The sequence below is a fragment of the Chlorocebus sabaeus genome, chromosome 18, assembly GCF_047675955.1.
Source record: "Chlorocebus sabaeus isolate Y175 chromosome 18, mChlSab1.0.hap1, whole genome shotgun sequence".
In the NCBI taxonomy this organism is placed as follows: Eukaryota; Metazoa; Chordata; class Mammalia; order Primates; family Cercopithecidae; genus Chlorocebus; species Chlorocebus sabaeus.
Genome location: NC_132921.1, coordinates 46,495,380 through 46,513,658, shown reverse-complemented (window position 1 = coordinate 46,513,658; position 18,279 = coordinate 46,495,380). Strand labels below are relative to the sequence as shown.

Genomic DNA, 18,279 nt, shown 5'->3' with positions numbered 1-18,279 from the left:
AGACTTGGTCACCAGGGCACTGTGCCCAATTGTCACCACATTTTGATGTATCTGACCAAAGCCCATACCGGGAAAGTAACTTCTGAGGGATGGGAATGACACATTTCTTGCAGTGTGACATTTGCATTTTCTTACAGGGAAGCTGTGATTTTTCCCTAGCTCATACATGGAGTCACTCATTTGTGACTTCGAACAATTTCTCATGTAGGCTTTTTTTTAAGGTTATGATAACTGCTGGCAGCCCCTTGACATTCACAATCGAGAACAACCTTTGAATTGCCTCTTTATTTGTACACCCATGTTTTAACCATGTTGTCTTGGGTGAGGACTGGTGAGGACAGATGCAGATCACGAGAAGAGGCTGGGAAAAGTTTTGCAGTTATTTTATTCACAGTTCCCTGAGGAGAAGACATGGCACCCACGCAGGGCCACTCAGGAAGCACAGAGGTTGGCCATGAGGTGGAGGGAGAGGCGGACTGTGGGCAAACATCTGCATTGTGGCTTCCAATGAACAGGCAGGTCGGCTGAGGATTGGCCCCGAGGCTCAGGGTAGCCCTGGAGTGGCGAGGGCCTGTGTATAGTGGTCCAGGTGTGATACCCCAGTGTGAGAAAAGGTTGGGTGTAGACTTAATGTGCTGCTGGAGAAGGCGAACTGGCTGGTCTCTAGCCAGGGCCTCAAAACTGGGTTAAGCTGGACACTGTGGCACATGCCTGTCATCTCAGCTACTTGGAGGCTGAGGCTGGAGGATCACTTGAGCCTAGGAATTTGCAGTTATAGTGAGCTATGATTGCACCACTGCACTCCAACCTGATTAACAGAGCAAGACCCTGTTTTAAAAAAGCTGCGTCAAGATAGCATTTTAAAAAATGATATTGCAAACCATAAGGTGGGTTAATTGTCCAGTGTCTTGAGAAGTGTGCCCTCATGAAGCCACCTCAGGAGCTCTGCTCTGTGTGGCTACATGGGAGTCCTACAGCCCCAGGAGAAACCAGAGCATGTGGAGAATCCAGGACTTTCCCAGTTCTGCTTTTAGAACTCTTTATTTATCCTGATTTGCATACACAGCCCCCTGTCAGCATGTTTTTTTTAAGGCCCAGGAATCCGCTGCTTTCCTTTAAGGATGTGTCTGCTGAGAGGTAGAGCTAGGTTTAGTTACAGTGTAGGCAAGTGCTGTCCAAAGGTGTGAGCCGGCTGCTGGGAAGAGGTCTTAACTGTACAACATGGAGGAATAATATTTATCTCACTTATTATTCCTGGATGGTTGTAGCTAACGATCTAAAGTTTTTTGGGATAGCCAGTATTTAATTTAAGTCTACTGTGGAATTTTGTACCTCATAATGATTCTTATGGAAGGAGGACCTAGAGTGGTATATTCCTGGGAACTTAAACTTTCTGCACACATTACTGAGCCTTCTCTATGGGCCATGCACCATGTCAGGCCCTGGGGTTGTGACGATGAAACCAAGATATACACTGTCTTGAAGCAGGTCCCTATGGGGTCCCCTGCATGGCATGTTTTATATGCTGAGTTGCGTGTGTCTTGTATGTTTGGAAATTGCACATATGTGATATGCTTTGGAGGAGAAAAGAGACAGATAAGTAGAAATGGTAAGACCAGCTGCCCTTTTTGGCTATAACTCAAGAGAAACTGCCTGTTTGGGCTAGCTTTACATGGAGAAATTTAATTTGGTCGTTTCATCTAAACCAAAATACCAATTAATCATAAAACACCTCGGTCGGTATCAGTTATTTTAAAAGCTGGATAAGATCTTAAAACTCATTTAACTCAACCTTTTCATTTTAGAAGAAAATTGCAGATATATTTTTTTTGCCCTCATACATTTTGAAATGTTTTAATGGTTGTCAGCATTTACAAATTGGGAGATTTGATATTTTTTTAAAAATCCACATTTCAGGCTTCTTTGGAAAAACTGTCCCAGAGTTGACTGTATTCCACTATGGGAAAGAATCCCCAAATGCCATGTGTATTAGGGGATCCGTTAATGAGAATCAGAATGTGTGGTCAGATGGTGTTTGTTGGCATTGATGCTACCAGAAATGGAAATATCGTAGATAGCATGGAAAGAGATTTTATGATGTAAGAAGGCAGTGGCACAAAATGATCACATGGTAATTAAACTAACATCCTCCATGTCAGAAAAACTGAAGTTTATATGTTAGCACTTTACAAAATGCCAAAAAGAAGAGGAGAGGTTGGGTTCAGACTATAGGGAAGGCACCAAACTAGCCCCAAGGTGAGGAAACAGGAGCAAAGGGGAAGAGTTTCTTGCTTCCTGAACTAAGGTTAGGTCCTTGGCTACTGTATTTTCCACTGAACAGCCCAGCCTGACTCTCCGCAACCTCCTGACACTGTTCCTGTGTCCCACGCAGCGGGCTTGGAGGAAGCTCTTTCCTGTCTCCTGCCAGGGGGTTTCTGCTTTGGTTCTGGACTTCAGAGGTTATCATGGTAGCTGCATAGCTAGGCTTTGATGTGGATGTCCCAGGAGTCCTGGAGGTGTCTTCAGCTCCAGAGGGGTTGAGGCCGGTGTTGAGAATGGAGTCCTTCCTCATTTGATGTCTCTCCTCTTGCCAAGTGGTGCAACAGGACTATTTCCAATAAAAAAATCAATGTGGCATGAGCAGACTGGCGGCTAAATGGAACCTGCGGGTGTTTTGTGTGCCCTATTTAACAGGTTTAAAGATTTTGAATTATGAACATTTAAAAATTGGGAGATATGACATAAAAATATGACTTTTCTTTGAAATACTGGCTTTTCTTGAAATACTGAAAACTTAAGCCGACCCAGGGCCTGTGGGATGTGAACTGGAGAGGGCTGGAGAAGCTGGCCCTTGCAGCAGAAAGATGCAATCACTATGTAGTGTTTGCTTTTTCGTCCTCCTGTAGTTGTTGAAACCTCTGTTTTGGGGCCCTGGCTGGGTCTGACCTCCGTTTGGCCTCTCTTTCATGTCTCCTTGGCACACTATTAGGGATGTGGCCTCCAGGGTGAAGCAGCCACACTGCCCAGGAGTGTGGTCAGGGGCAGGGAAACTGCAGCCTGTAACTCCTTGGGAGGGGAAGAGAGGCCAAGTCACCCTGTTGCTGTTGATACATGATGACACATGCTTCCCTGGAGTACTCTGCATGTCCCATCTGTGGCTCCTCTTGCCACCCAGTGTCACTGTGATTCAGGCCTGCACCCTCTTAGGAAACTGGGCCAGAGAGTAGCTGAGACCTGCACTTGTGTCCTCTTCTTTCCAGCCTCTACAGGCACAGAGGACCCCAAATGGACTCAAATTGCGCAGTTCGTGGCTCTCCCCTAACCTGACAGGCCACAGGATACTGTGTCCTTGTCTAGCTTTTCTGCCTTTCTGCAGTGCTGCATTTCTCACAGGAGAGAGCTGGGTGCTGGCCCCACCATTCCCCCTGGGTCAGCCGCAGTCTCTCTGGTGTTTCTGGATGGATCTGCCAAGGTCAGTGGGGTGTGGTTGGCCTACCCCTAGTCTCAGGGATTGGGAACTGTCTTGTCCACGTCTCATTGGTCATTTGGGTAGATTTGGAGGAGGGTGGTTCGGAGGCTCCTCGCTGTGCTTCTTCTGCAAGTGCTGAATGATCTGAGTCATCATTGCTGTGGTCTGTGGCCTGATGGCCTGTCAGCCCCCTGTGCTGTGTGCAGGAGCACCATGGGTCAAGTGGGTGAGGAGCTCCTGCCAGGGGAAGCAAGGCAAGGCCAGGGCCAGATCCTGACCTTTGGTGGGACAAAGTGTCCTTTGTACACCCTCCGTTGTAAGGTAAGAGAGGGAAGCTGGGCTATTCCACGGGTGGGGCAAGCAGCATCCACGACCCTGAGCCCTTCACCTCATCGGGCAGCAAATTTGCCGTCAGCTTCTAACTCTACCTAAGTACTTCGGCTCTAAGGTTGATTTTGGTTTTCCCTCTTACTCTCTTCCAAGGTATTTTTTCCTGTGATTAGAGAATGCTTGTCTCTGGGTAACTTTAGTTTATGATGGGTAAGGCTTTTCTTTCCTTTTTTTTTTTTTTTTTAAGAGATGTAGTTTCGGTCTATCACCCTGGCTGAAATGCACTATTGCAATCATAGCTCACTGCAGCCTCAAACTCCTGGGTTCGTGTGATCCTTCTGCCTCGGCCTCCCTAATAGCTGGAACCACAGGCATGTACCACCATGGCTGGCTAATATTTTTTATTTTTTGTAAAGATGAGGTTTTACTGTGTTTCCCAGGCTGGTCTCAAACTCCTGGCCTCGAGAGGTTCTCCTGCCTTGGCTTCCCAAAGTGCTAGGCTTACAAGCATGAGCCACCATGCCCAGCCTCTTTCAAGTTGTAATTTTTCTAAAGTACAAGTTAATTATGAATATTGTTGACTATAGCAAGCATTCAGTTGTAACAAATACTTCATGTAGAGCAGTGTTTCTAAAGAAATACACAGCTAGGTAGCCCTGGCAAACATTATCTCCAGCTGGACCATCATTAGGACGAACCATGTGAAGTTGCTGATATTTGACCACTTTTTACCTACAGAAAGGGCAAAATTATATGGTTTTACTTAATATTAGTGTCATAATTTAATCTTAATCTGACTCCTTCTTAGGTTGATTAGATGCTTCTTAAAGTTCATCCTGCATTCAATCTGGAATCACATTTCTCCAGAAATTCAGGCCACTTTGCAAACCAAAAAAGCCCTGGCAATGTCCTGCATTCATGCCTCCGAGTGCTTCAGCTTAAAGAGCCATTGCTGTCTCAGTCTTGGCCAGAGAGATTTCTCCAGAATTTTAGTCTCTACTAGAAGTCTCTCTCTTTTTCCTTTTATCTGAGATGAGAAGGAAGAAAGAAAAAGTTATTTGGCCATTCCTACACAGAGAGTGTGGAATTTTCCACGACCAAATCTCACTGCTGTGTTCATCAGGAATTTTTCCACTTTATTCATACCAAAGATGTGCCTCCTCACTCTGTCCTCTCCTTGCTCAGTAGACTTTTCCAGAGGAGCTGCTGGCTAGGTGTGCCTTGAAGCACAATCGTTATTTCCTTGGCTCTAATTGTATCTCACACATGGTCTTCTTTTATAAGGTTTCTATTTGTGAATCCAGGTTTATGATAGAACAAAATGTCAAAAGCAAGATTTAAACCTAGCCCCAAGCATGGATTAAAACTTTTTTTGTGGCAGGGAGTGGGGAGGAGCTAAGATTTTCTGAGGAAATATCAGTTGGTGTGTTCATAGATTTCTGCATTTTGGGGCCTTGAGGGCTCTTGGTAGATTGGGCCAGCCTCCTGGCAGGGCACCACGCCTTTTCTAACCCTGTGGTTTCCCCTGCCATTAATGTGCACAAGACCTGCAGCCCTGGCTACTCTCCAGTGCCTCAGGTCTGTGGAGCCAGCCGTGCCCTGGGTATTTCCATCTCCATTGCACCATGCCCAAGCCCAAAACCAATGTTTTTGTGCCCTAGTCAGTTCCTCCGCAGCTCTGTTCATCATCCCAACAAAGCATAATCATTCATCACATTCAGTTCAGCCGCCCTAGGGTCCTCCTAACCCCTTTCTCTCATTTATCCTTTGTAATCATCAACCACTAAATTAGGGCTTCTCTACCCTTGACTCCCTTTCAAGTCCTTCTATCTCTGTTCCCAGTTTTTGAGTTCAGATAATCATTTGTTCCTTCCTAACTTGTTCTACCAGCCACCTCATGGGTCTCTCCGCTTTTAGTCCTGCCTCCCTTTGGCCCATTGTGCCCTCTGCTGCATGAGTTCACCATGCACCATGATCTGTTCTCATTAGTCCTTGGTTCAGCTCCTTCAGTGGCTCTTCTCATCCTCAGGGTGAAATCCCAGGCCTTCCATGTGGGTAGAGCCCACTTCGGTCCTGCCTTTGTGTGTCTGTGCAGTCCACTGCAGCCACTCCCTGCCATCCCAGGGAGGGTGATGTTCTGTCCTGCAGACCTTGGCATCTGCCTACAAGGCCTTGCTCACCCATCTTCATCTGGTTCACACATTATCTTTTGCTTCCTGATCATCCTTAGATTGGAGCTCAGATACCATAATCTCCAGGAGATCTTCCCTAGCTCCTGAGTGTTTTGGGCCTCTATGTGTACTCTGGTCTTGACTCACTGATAATAAATATTTGTGAACATACACTATGGATCAGGAACCCAAGGCTAATTCCCTGCATCATATTAGCCTTCGCGCATGTCAGGTTCCATCCTTGTTCTGTGAGATCCTTGATGCCAGACATGTTTTAAGAGCTCAGTGAAAATGGGCTGACAGAAGGAATAGATGAATGATAGAATATCTGCAGAGAAAGGGAAGTCACTACTTGTGAGAAAGCTGCTGATTTGTACTAATAATTGGTGAGAGCCAGAATTTGCTTATTTGAAGCTTTAGTCCACCTGCTCTTGTTTCTGAAGCAGTATAGCACAAGCTGATATGGTTTTGGTACTTTGCAAAAAATGCCAATTTACTAAACTTTCTTTTTTATAATTTTGCTAGTTCAGTAGATGGATATATATCTACTAGGGTGTATATCTTGATTTTAAATACAACATGATTTATACAGATAAAATACATGCAAATATGGATTATACTGTACAGCCAGTTTTATATGTGGAGGAATTGTTTACCTGCCTCTGAAATAGATGGACTGCAAATTTCTTGGAGATGGGAGTGGTGTCATCACAGCCTTTGCAGCTGCACCAGCCTGCTCCTGAGTGCCTCGTAAATGTTCAACAAATAGTTGAGGAAAACAATTGAGTGAATACCTGGGAGGGGAGTCCCCAGAGCTATGCCATGGAGCTCTGTGTTGATCTTCTTCAGTGTTTTATGGGTGATTCTGAGTGAGCACAAAGTTTATACCAAGAAATGTATGTGCATGATCAGGAGATGTGAAATGGGAAGACAGCAATTATATGACACATGTTCAAGTGTGATGTGGAGGGCTTCACTTGCTTTGATTTTCAGTATCCTCACTATTTCAACCTCATTACCCTGTCATCTTTGCTTTCTTTACCCTGCCTCTTCTATCCCTAGCTCCTTAAAACTGGACCTTCCCAAAACCACTCATATGGGAGTTTGGTCTGTCTTGTTTCTGGAGCCAATTCCCACAGGCAGCTAGTACTCTCTAGCCCCCCAGCCACACTGGAGTCGTGTCTGCCGTCAGTGCTGTCTGGGCCCCAGCGTGCCTTGAAACACTTCTGGGGCTGATGCTCCTAGAATTACAGCTCTACTCTTTTCTCCTTCCAGGTAACGTTGGCCTTGGGGTTGGGCTTGAGTCTGCAAGGCTTAAGTGAGGGAAGAGGTTAAATGTCATTAGATAAATAAGGGGTTGTTTTTGGAGGAGGGGGCAAAATTGTTGTCCTTAAAGTCAGATTAAAAGCAGTAAGTAGGAATTAAAAGAGAGTGGTTTTTGACTGAAGACAAACTTCAAGAACAGAGTTGGAAAATTAGTTTATTTCTCTTGCCAACATAAATTGATCAGCGGTGCCTTTCTGGAGCAGTCTGCTGAGGATTCTGAGGCCACATCCAGCATCAGCAGGAAAGAGCGCCACAGCTGATTAGGGAAGTCTGTCAATAGCTTCAGAACTGAGGAGTGAGGGCAGGAATACTAGACATGATTTGGTTCTTCTGGAAAATACTAGGCACTTTAAGCGTGTTTATTGAGTTGATTTCAAACAGGTGTGTGGCAATAACGTTTCCAACAACAGAATACATCACTTTGCACTGGAAGCGCTACAGCAGAAGCCACATGATCTGTTAGGGCTGCTACGCTTGGCGTCAGGTGGTGCTAGATGATCTCTTAGATCCCTTCCAGCTCTGAGATTCTGTGATTGGTTCTAAGTAAAATATAAAAAGCAGAAGGGATGAAAGCAGAGCTGTTTAAATTTCCCTCTTGATGTGCTCTGTATTAATTGCTGTAGGATTCCCAGGCTGTTAGCAAGCACTTGTCCTCTTTCAGCTTCAAAGAAGGCCATCTGGTTACATGACATAGCCCCCAGCCAATTCATTGAAAACAACGGTGAACTATCTTTACTCATTAAGAGGCTAGTGTTCAGCTGGAGTGGTGGCTCACACCTGTAATCCCAGCACTTTGGGAGGCTGACGCTGGCAGATCACTTGAGGTCAGGAGTTTGAGACCACCAGGCTGACCAACGTGGTGAAACCCCATTTCTACTAAAAGTACAAAAATTAGCTGGGTGAGGTAGTGCATACCTATAATCCCAGCTACTCAGGAGGCTGAGGCAGGAGAATCGCTTAAACTCAGGAGGCGGAGGTTGCAGTGAGCCGAGATTGTGCCACTGCACTCTAGCCTGGGTGACAGAGTGAGACTCTACCTAAAAAAAAAAAAAGGTTGGGGCTGCCTAGCATTCATGTGATCTACAGAATTTTGAAGGATTGGCAGGGCTAGTGTTAGTTTATATTCAGGAATTCATATGTACGTAGTGAGGCCAGGGGCATGGGAGACAATGGTGGGCTTACTGCTCCTCCAGAGTCTGAGGACTGGAAGCCAGGAGGGCTCGCAGAAACATCAGGGAGTTGGACTCATTGAGCAAACCAAACCAGGGCTGGTAAGGCACATTGGTACCCGTGAGGAGAGTGCGCACAGGCAGCCCACCCTTGCTTTGCTGACTCACTGGCTTCCCTCATATCTACCCACATTCTCAACATGGCTTCCACAGTTTCCATCCGTGTGTTTATTCTGTTGGTCTACACCTGCCTTTCTATCTGTCTTTTCCCAGATCTTCCAGATCTTAATCTGGAGGGTTGAATAAACATCGATCTCTCCCTAAATTTAGATTTCATTGCTTTTTGTCAGTTTGTGGGCCCTGGTTTTTCTATGGCTGGGGGCTTCTGAATAAAGATCAGCTGACTGGTTCATTCATTCATCACCAAGTGTTACTTTATTACTTTATATGAGTCAGTCACTTTGAGGGCTGAGTAAAGGGTAGCAGAGAACAATGCAAACTAAACAATTAGAAATTGTGCCATCAAGCCAAGAATAAAGTGTAAAGAGAGGGGATTTACAATATAGTAGGGGAAGTGACATGAATCCTGTGGTAGGCAGAATTCTAAGGTGGCCCAGAAGATTCTTTCCCCCAGTTTAGACCCTGTATAATTCCCTCCCCTTGAGTTTAGGCCAGTCCTGTGAGTATAATGGATGTGTAAATATTATGGAACCATGATTAGGTTACATTGCAAAGGCGAAAGGGTTTTGCAGATATAATTAAGGTCCCAAATCTTTGGATTTTTGAATCAGTCAAAGGGGAGATTATTCTAGGTAGGATGAGCCTAAATAGATGAATCCCTGAAAAGAAAGTCTAGAAGTCAAAGACTTCTGCTGACCTTGAAGAAGCAAGTTGTCATGAGTTCTACAGCTGCAAGGAAATGAATTCTGCCAACAACCACGTGAGCTTGGAAGAGGACCCCCAGCCTCAGACCACAGCTGACACCTTGATTGCAGCCTTGTGAGACCCCCAGCAGAAGACCCAGTCAGGCCATGCCCAGACTCCTGCACCATGGAAACTGTGAGATGATAAATGTATGTTGTTTTAAGCGGCCAAGCAATTTGTTATACAGAGTTAGGAAATGAATACAGTTACATACAAAGAATCACAACATGAAACCATCTGGACTTGCTAAATTTGGTACAGAATACTTTGTAACCTGAGAGGTTTTTTGTAGGAGAATCAGGGAAGGTATCATGAGGGCAGCAACTTTTTATTGTCTTTCTGGGCTTCTTAGGCAACCACATGCCATCCATTCAAGCTGATTTCCCCTTAGTCCCCTGCCTCTTCTTGCATGATCTTCTCACACAGTCTGCACAGACCTCTCATGTGGGTCTCCCAACTGCTGATAATGTCTATGACCACTGAAATAAAGGACTCTTTGCCACACGCAAATGAGTGACTAATGGAGAAGGCAATTTATAAGAAAATTTAGTGTTTTCTAATATGCCAATGTCATGAGAGAACTTGGTAGCCTTATCAAGATTTGACTAAGTCTTAGGAAAAGATGATCACTTGGGTGATCTTGGGATGATCTCACCTATGAAGACAGGCATGGGCACTGGGCCACCGTTGTTATTCTTCAGAGATGCTCTTATCTTAGTGTTCTCTGCATCTCCTGTTTACTCATTGACTCATCCAGGAGATGCTCTGCAGATGACTGCAGTGGGAGATCCAAGGGCTCGGCCAAGGCCCCTCAGCATAAGGAACTTGGCAGTGGCTTAGCATAGGAGCCATCTAAGTAAGAGTGGATAGACACAGAAACACTGTATTTGTTAGGCATGGAATGAAAATCCTGAAATCATTCTTTTTTTTCCCCCTCTCAATTTTGTTTGCATCAGCATTATGTTTCTAAAGGTGGTTGATAAATTTTAAGCAGTTCAATCCTATATAATTTATTTCAAAGATAGTTATTCTTTGCTTAGTCACTCAAGATGTTTTCATAATTCAGCTTTTTTTTTTTTTTTTTTTTTGAGACTGAGTCTTGCTCTGTTGCCCCAGCTGGAGTGCAGTGGCACAATCTTTGCTCACTGCAACCTTCGCCTCCTGCATTCCAGCGATTCTCCTGCCTCAGCCTCACCACCACATCTGGCTAATTTTTGTATTTATTTTAGTAGAGATGGGGTTTCACCATGTTGGCCAGACTGGTCTCAAACTCCTGACCTCAGGTGATCCACCTGCCTCAGCCTCCTAAAGTGCTGAGATTACAGACATGAGCCACCATGATGGCCCATAATTCAGCTTTCTAAAAAATAGAATCAGCTTAATATATCGTGTTTCATGGGAATTTCATAAAACATGAAATGTGATACTTGAATCAAGTACTCATTCTCATGTAAGCAAACGGCAGCACAAAGGTATCTAGGCATTATCAGGCTTGAAAATAAAGGAGATATCTAACTTGGTGATTTGTTTCTGAAATCACGTGGATTACAGGCTCCCTCTGTATCAGTCCAAGTCCTCATGTGAAAGGTGCTTGGAACCAAGAGTGGCTGAACCTTTTGTAAATTCCAGTTGAGATGTTAATCTTCTCAAGAAGAAGCACAGTCAGTTTTCCCACCTTCTTGGACTTTGCACAAGCAGATACTCCTTGGAAGCTGCCTCTGGAGCCTGTGGCCCAGGGAACACTGGCTGGCTGGCTGTTCTTCCGATGCCTGGTGGAGAAGCCCTGGGAGCCTCATCCATCAGGAGCCCCTCTGACTACCTTCTCTGGAGCTGTGCCTGGTCAACTTGTGGGCAATGCTGTTGTAGTATTGCTCTTTAAAGCCAAGGGAGAGAGGCACATCATCATCGGAATCATCTGGTCTAAATTTGATTTTCTGACTAATCAGGCAATGAAAAAAAAGCGTAATTTCTCTGAAGAAGGGGTTTAATTAAAAAGCATCCTGTGTGCTTTGTGACTGCTCTCCAGTCTACCATATCATGAGAGGTAGTAGCAGTGCCTCTTTTTATCTAACTGGATGGGCTCCTCGAATAACAAAGCTGGTTCTTCTCTCTTCACTTTTTGTCTTTGCAGATATATGACTGGGCAGCAAGACACTGCAGGGAGAAATGATTTTGTATCATTTCTTCTCCATGTAGCTGACAGCAAGGGTGGTGGGCCCACAGGGCCACTGTTATCTGACAGCTTCTGGGTCTGAGACCCTGGGGTACAATGGCTTCTCCTGAAAGTTGCCATCCTGAGCACCTTCGAGCTGCAGTATGTAGGTTGGCCATGGGGAGGTTCGTGAACCTGGCACGTGGCAATGGAATTGATAAGATATACCACCAGTGTGGTAGAACACCCTCTATTCCGGATCTAAATTTGGGTGGATATATATAAGGCTGAGTGACATGGAATTGTCTGAATTTGCCGTGCACTTGATCTCTGTCTGTGTTGAGCCCTCCACCGTCTCAGCTCACTGCAGGACTTTACCCTTTGTCCTACCCTTTCCATGACACATCTCCTGGTGAGTCCTTCGTAAGTGCCCTCTCTGCATGTGACCTTCCCTCACGGAGTATCCATAACCGTTTGTCCCTTGCCCTTCTCCCTGACGAGGTGGTGTTCTCCCTGAGGACCACACACTTATTTGCACCTGGATCTTGTGTTTCCTGCAGAAGCAGGAACCTCTTACAGTGCCTGGTGTGTAGTAGGCCCTTCAATAAAGGAATCAGCTGGGGATGGTTGTCCTGAAGGTGTAGGGGGAGAACAAACCTGTGGCACTAGCATAAGACAGAGAAGTCTTAGAATCAAAAGCTAGAAGGAAAGCCCCACAAGATAAGATATTGAGCATAGCCAGAGGCTGTCTGTGCACGTGTGGATGATTAGATGGAACTTTGACATTCTTGGCTTGTCCCATCCAGGCTGCCATACTCTATAATGGGACCTGAAATAGTTGGCCTGGCTCTGGGCATTTGGAATGGTTTGCTGGAAGCAGTGCTGATCAGAGAGCCCTGTGTTTCTCAGAAATAAAGCCTGTCTTTCTATGGCTCACCTTCTTTTTCCTGTATAAAGGGCACCATCTGAGAGATCCAAAGGGCAATTTCATGATGTCCTTGTCCCTCACTTCAAGGTGACAACCTGGGTACGTCTGAGCTGGTGTCCTGTGTCTCCTTGTGGCTTTCCCTTTTGGCATCAGATAATGTAGTAAGTTCAACCCTGTGGCCCTCTGGATACTGGGCAATTTCATCTGCTTAGGGTTTACACAATGCCAGCACCACATGCACAGCAAAATGCCACTGGCTTTGTTAACTAACCTTACGGCATTAAAAGAAGAATGTGGCTATTAGATCATGCCTTGCAGGTTTTGTGTGCTGAAGGACCTTCATTGTACAGCTCTGCCCTTTTAGAAAACGGGACCAGTGCACACCACCTCACCTATTCTCACACGGGCTTCTGTGCTGATGGTCCGTGCCACATCACCATCCATCTCGTTTCTCTCACACTCACTGCCCTGGGGATGGGTTGGCATTAGCTGGACAGAATGCCACATGACGTAGCTAGCTGCTCATGCTCTTGGGAGAGGATTCTGACCCCAAACAGATATCACTATCATTTGCTCTAAAGAGAGTGTCTGGAGGGGCAGATGGCAGCTTTTTCCCTTGGAGTTATATAAATAGATGTAGCTGTTGGTGATGTGCATACTGGTTGTGGATGTTGCCTCTGCAGATGTAGCTAAACGCCGGCATGTTTAACTTGAATATGCTATTGATGGGGCATTCCTGTGGTTGTTCAGGAAACACAGCAGCATTCAGGGACAGATGGGTGTAAGTGCAAATTCCTTATCAAACTGATAGGGTTTTATGGTGATTTTGTCTGATGCTCTTCGCTTAGCTGCCTGCTTGTGTATATAGCAAGGCAGTGGCCAAGTCTCTTTCCAGTTTCTAGATTAAGATTTTGGAACAGTCTCCTTGAGCAACTTCATATTTCCACAGAAGAGAGGCTTCATTGAATAAGTGCATCTTGCTCTCTGATTTTTTCTTTAATATAAAAACCTAAATGGGCACAGGGTTCTAGGGATTTTTTTTTTCATATATGTTTTACAGATGTAAAAAGGTTAAGGTGGCTGGGCGCGGTGCCTCACGCCTGTAATCCTAGCACTTGGGGAGGCCGAGGTGGGTGGATCACTTGAGGTCAGGAGTTTGAGACCAGTCTGGCCAACATGGTGAAACCCTGTCTCTACTAAAAATAAAAAAGTTAGCTGGGCATGGTGGTGGGCACCTGTAATACCAGCTACTCGGGAGGCTGAGGCAGGAGAATTGCTTGAACCCGGGAGGCAGAGGTTGCAGTGAGCCGAGATTGCGCCGCTGGACTGCAGCCTGGGTGAAAGAATGAAACTCTGTCTCAAAAAATAAAAATTAAAAAAGGTAAGGTGGTCTGAACCTTGAAAAGGCCACTTATTTTGGAGTAGAAGCCCATCATTCGGCATCAAAAGTCAGATCTCTGACAAGGTTCCCTGATGGGCTTGGTAGCAACAGGCTCTGTGAGGGTTCCAGGAACATTGCTCGATGTTGAAAACCTTGCTTGAGAGGGACCAGCCTTCCAAGGTGAGGGGTTTGGTCATGAGGGGTGTGGACACATGAATCAGGTTCATGAACATGGGATACATTTACGTTCGAGGTGGAAGACTATGTATACTCTCATCTGTTAATTACTTCCCTTATCAGTGGTGTTTGTAATGAAAATTATTTTGAAATATGTCAGACTTAGAAAACGGTATAAAGAGTAATAAAGTGAATCCTTGTGCACCTGCCACTCAGCTTAAAAGAAGAAGCATGACCATGTGTGATTTGGCCTTTCCTGACCCCTGCTTAAACAATGAATAGCACCTTCTCCCCACCTGGCTTCTCCTTGCTTGATGCTTCTCTGCAGGGCTCAACATAGTCTGTCATGCTGTGGTTTCTTTTCTCTCTACCCCCACTAGGGCAGGGGTATCATCTATTAAATTGAATGTCCTTGCTGCCTAGAACACCACCTTGGCACAGAGGACTCGTGTTTGTGAGTGCTTGTTGAGAGAATGAGTGAGTGTAATGATGTGAGATCCATCCATGCTGGTATCATGGCTCTCGCCTGTCCATTTTCACTACTGGGTAATATTCTGTTGTATGGATGTACTGCAATTATTTATTAGTTCTCTGGTTGGTCCACATTTAGGTAATATCCAGTTTTGTTTTTTTTTTTTTGAGTTGCAGACAATGCCAGCATGTACATTCTTGTTGTATTTCCTTGTGCATCCATGTGAATTTCTCTAGGATTCACCTAGGGGTAGAATTGCTGGTCAAGGGGTTATTCGTAATGTTCTAGTAATATACTGTGTATTTTCCAGCCCGGGTCAGAACTGCTACTTCTGAACACAGGAGTCTTGCTTTCATCCTGGGTTGCTTCTTAGTAGCTGAGGCTTTTGTTCTGAGTCTTGTTCTCCCCGAGGCCCCTGCGGTGAGTGACTGTGTGACTGAGATGACTGGAAACTGGGCTGGAAAAAGACTTTTCCTTGGCCTATTTCCACTGGTCCCAAGGGTCTTGCCTCTGTGGCCATGGTTGAATTGGTTCAGTGTCCAATGACTGGCCTGGCTGGACACAGGATGCTAGAGCCAGAAGGTGCCTTAGAGGCCTCCTAGTCTAACCTCATTTTACACATAGGGAAATTGAGGTCTGGAGGGCTCCGGTGACACTTGCTGGTGGTTTTGCGGCTGGACAGTGATCGAGCTGTGGATGTAACCCAGCCAGAGTGCTTTCTGCATCATGAACAGAAGGAAGACCCATCTGTGAAGGATGCAAGCAGTCACTGTCTCCATCTGTGCATCCCTGGGCCTGCCACATGCCCATGGCCCAGTGCCTGCAACCCGCCCCTGCTCCCTCCCGAGGGATGCTCTTCTTTTCCCTTTGGTAACCTTGGCTTCCCTTTGCTTTTTCTTTCAACTGTGACCCTGATTTCAGCCCTCACAGTCATAGCCATTGCTTTCCAAAACACTCTGGTGGTTGAGACCCTTCCCCCATCCTGGGCTGCCCCTCCATGTTCTGCCGGCTGGCCCCATCTTACCTCCTTTCCTAAATCACAGAAAAGCTCAGCTATTCTCATCTGGAGGGACAAAATGCCTCTAGGATGCATTTGCAGCACCTAAGATTACATGGACTCACTCATTTCAAAGGAGTGTGTTTGATAGGAACAAAGGTTGCTTTAATGCCCTGTGGTTACAGCAGAACTTATAGGAACAGCTCATAGACTGAGTAAGTCTGGAAAACTGTCTCCAAAGTGGAACTCTCTGGGACTGGCTCTTCCTCCAGCTCCTGTCCTGTTTTTAGCTGTCTGCAGCCTGCGGTCCTCTTGGAGGCAGTCTACCTGACACCAGAGCAGTTTGCCCACAGGCGGGTTGGCTCCTGCCTGGGCTATTCCTGTGCGTGTCACGGTCTCCCCTTCCCTGCCCTGCCCTGCCCTGCCCAGCCCAGCACCTCTGCATTCCCTTTATCCTTTTGCCAAGTCTTGTGCTTTCTTGTTGAAATATCGCTCATTTCCATGTCTTTCCCTCTGCTCTCGTGCCTGCCCTCAGCCTCGCTGCTGGCCCGCTTCTGTTCTCTGCACAGCGGCCTCTGGAGAAAATCTCCCTGTGGCATGGCTTTCATGCTGCCATTGGGGGAAAACCCTAAGTTCCTCCCAGGCCTCAAGTTGTGCCTCTTAATGTTTCCTCCCAGGCCTCAAGTTGTGCCTCTTAATGTTTATTCTCCATAACTACAATTTGGAACATCAGCAAGGCTCTGTGATTTCTAGACTTGGAGTACACCAAGAAAGTATGGAGTATCTCTTTCTCAGTGAGTGTTTGGGGAACACAGGGCAGTGATTGTCATGATCCAGAGTTGCTAGTCTTGGTCTATGTGTTTAGGAAACTCCAGGACCCACACGCTTCTCTTCCCTGGCCACTTCCCTCTAGTCTCACCCTCCCTGGAAGAGAGAAGGAAGAAAAGGGACATCCATAGTGGTTTCTGTGGCACCTGGGGGACGGGGGAACCAATGGAGGCATCTTTGGGGTGTCATGCGCATAGGAAGAGCTGCTGTGGCTACTGGTACTTGTGCTTAGCCTGGCAGAGGGTGCTTCTGGTTTCCTTCCCCATCAGGAATGTTTCTGAGTCTCCTGCCTAGTCTACTCTTGGCAGGAGAATGGAAACCAGAACTCTTCCAAGAACCCTTGTGAGTCATCTCAGATCCTTTCCAACCCTCTTTGTGTGAAGAACCAGTAGTTACCACGTATTGTTCCGCAAATCCTGGGGTCCCTCGGAGACCCACCGGGTCCCACCCACGCCTGGAAGCAGAGAAATCACCCTCTGACCTCAGCCACAGAGCTTCCAGTTTTACCTGTTTGATATTTCAGGATTGCACAGATAGTTCTTTTGAAAAAGTTTCCATTAAAATAAAACATTTAAAGGCAATAAACCATTGTTAGAGGAGATGAAATACAGTGTCTCATTGTGTCATTCAAGGCCCTTCCTAACATGGTCTCTACCATGTTTGATTGACTTGCTGTCCCCAGTGTGATGCCCCGTTGGGTGGCCTGCTGCCTGGGCTTCCCACAGTGGGAGGGGCTTTGTAAGGATCCCAGGTGAAGCTGAGCTGCTTTACCCTCTGCACAGTATTATGCTTCCTCAAGGCCACAGACATGGTGGGTCTACAGGGGCTTCAACATCTGGAGGACCCTGGAACTTGAGTCGGGCTATTTATAGAAGATAGGCAGCCAGATGTTAGTGCTTGGAACTCAAAATTCTCAGAGGCACAGTTTCCTCATCTACAAATCAGGGATGATGAAAGTATCCTCCTGATAGTTTGGTGTAGGGTTAAATAGATGAGCATGTGCAATGCACTTGGATGCATCGCAGCTTGTAGTGAGGGCTGTGGCAGTGTCTGTCCTCCTACTGACATGGCCAGAAGGGACAGGGCTGGGATGGAGAAAGCGGTGCTGGCCAGGTCCTAGAGGCCTTCCTCCACTATGTCCTGAGCACATACTCTTCAAGGGGCATGCTGCAGAAGCAGCCCTTCTCCAGAAGTGCTTGTCCTCAAAGTGGATGGTGAGTTGTGGTGCTGTAGGTGGCATGGAATGGACTCAGAGGGGCTGGCTGCTGTTATATGCCCAGCTGCTCTTGAGAAGGTCTGAGGGCCTTTTTAATTGTCTCCAGATGAGCTTCGTAAGGATTAACGACTTTGATAACTGGGCAGGTGGGTGGAACTGCGGAATCTGAAGGCCTTCTGGGAAGATGACTTATGTCTTAGTTATTAAGGAAACCATGGCACAGCTTGCCCTGACCTCCAGGACCTGCTGACACATCAGGAGGTAAGAAAACCTGATGACAGAGGCTCCCTGAGGTGTGTCTGTAATTGTTTGAGGACAGGAGTAGGGAAGGAGAAAATGGAATAGTGGAATATGATGTCTAAAATGCCTGTGTGTTTTTGAGAAGTATCTTCCGCATTCGAGTTGTGCCAGGATTGCAGGGCAGTGTGAAGGCCATCTGGACTAACTTCCCATCCATGGCTCCTTCTCTCCTACACAAGCAGACCTCCTGCCTCCAATGATAAGAAGCTTACTGCCCTTAGAGTGGTGCTGACCCATCCTGTTTGTGGACACTTCTGACCCACAAAAGTCCTCCCTTTCCAGAGTCCACATCATCCTAACTTCCTCGTCTTAGCCCTGAATGTGGGACATGCAGCCAACTCCAATTCCTATTGCAGTGAAAGCCCCTCACATGCCTGAAAAAACTGATCACAGCCCTGCTGCTGCTTCTCCTGTGTGGTTTAGGGGAGCATAAAACCAT

General features: G+C 46.3%; 1 protein-coding gene across 4 annotated transcripts in view; it reads left to right on the top strand.

The window, feature by feature from the left end:
• The window catches only part of FHOD3 (formin homology 2 domain containing 3), a 519,848-nt gene that overhangs the window by 255,461 nt on the left and 246,108 nt on the right, over positions 1-18,279 (top strand). The window lies entirely within an intron of this gene.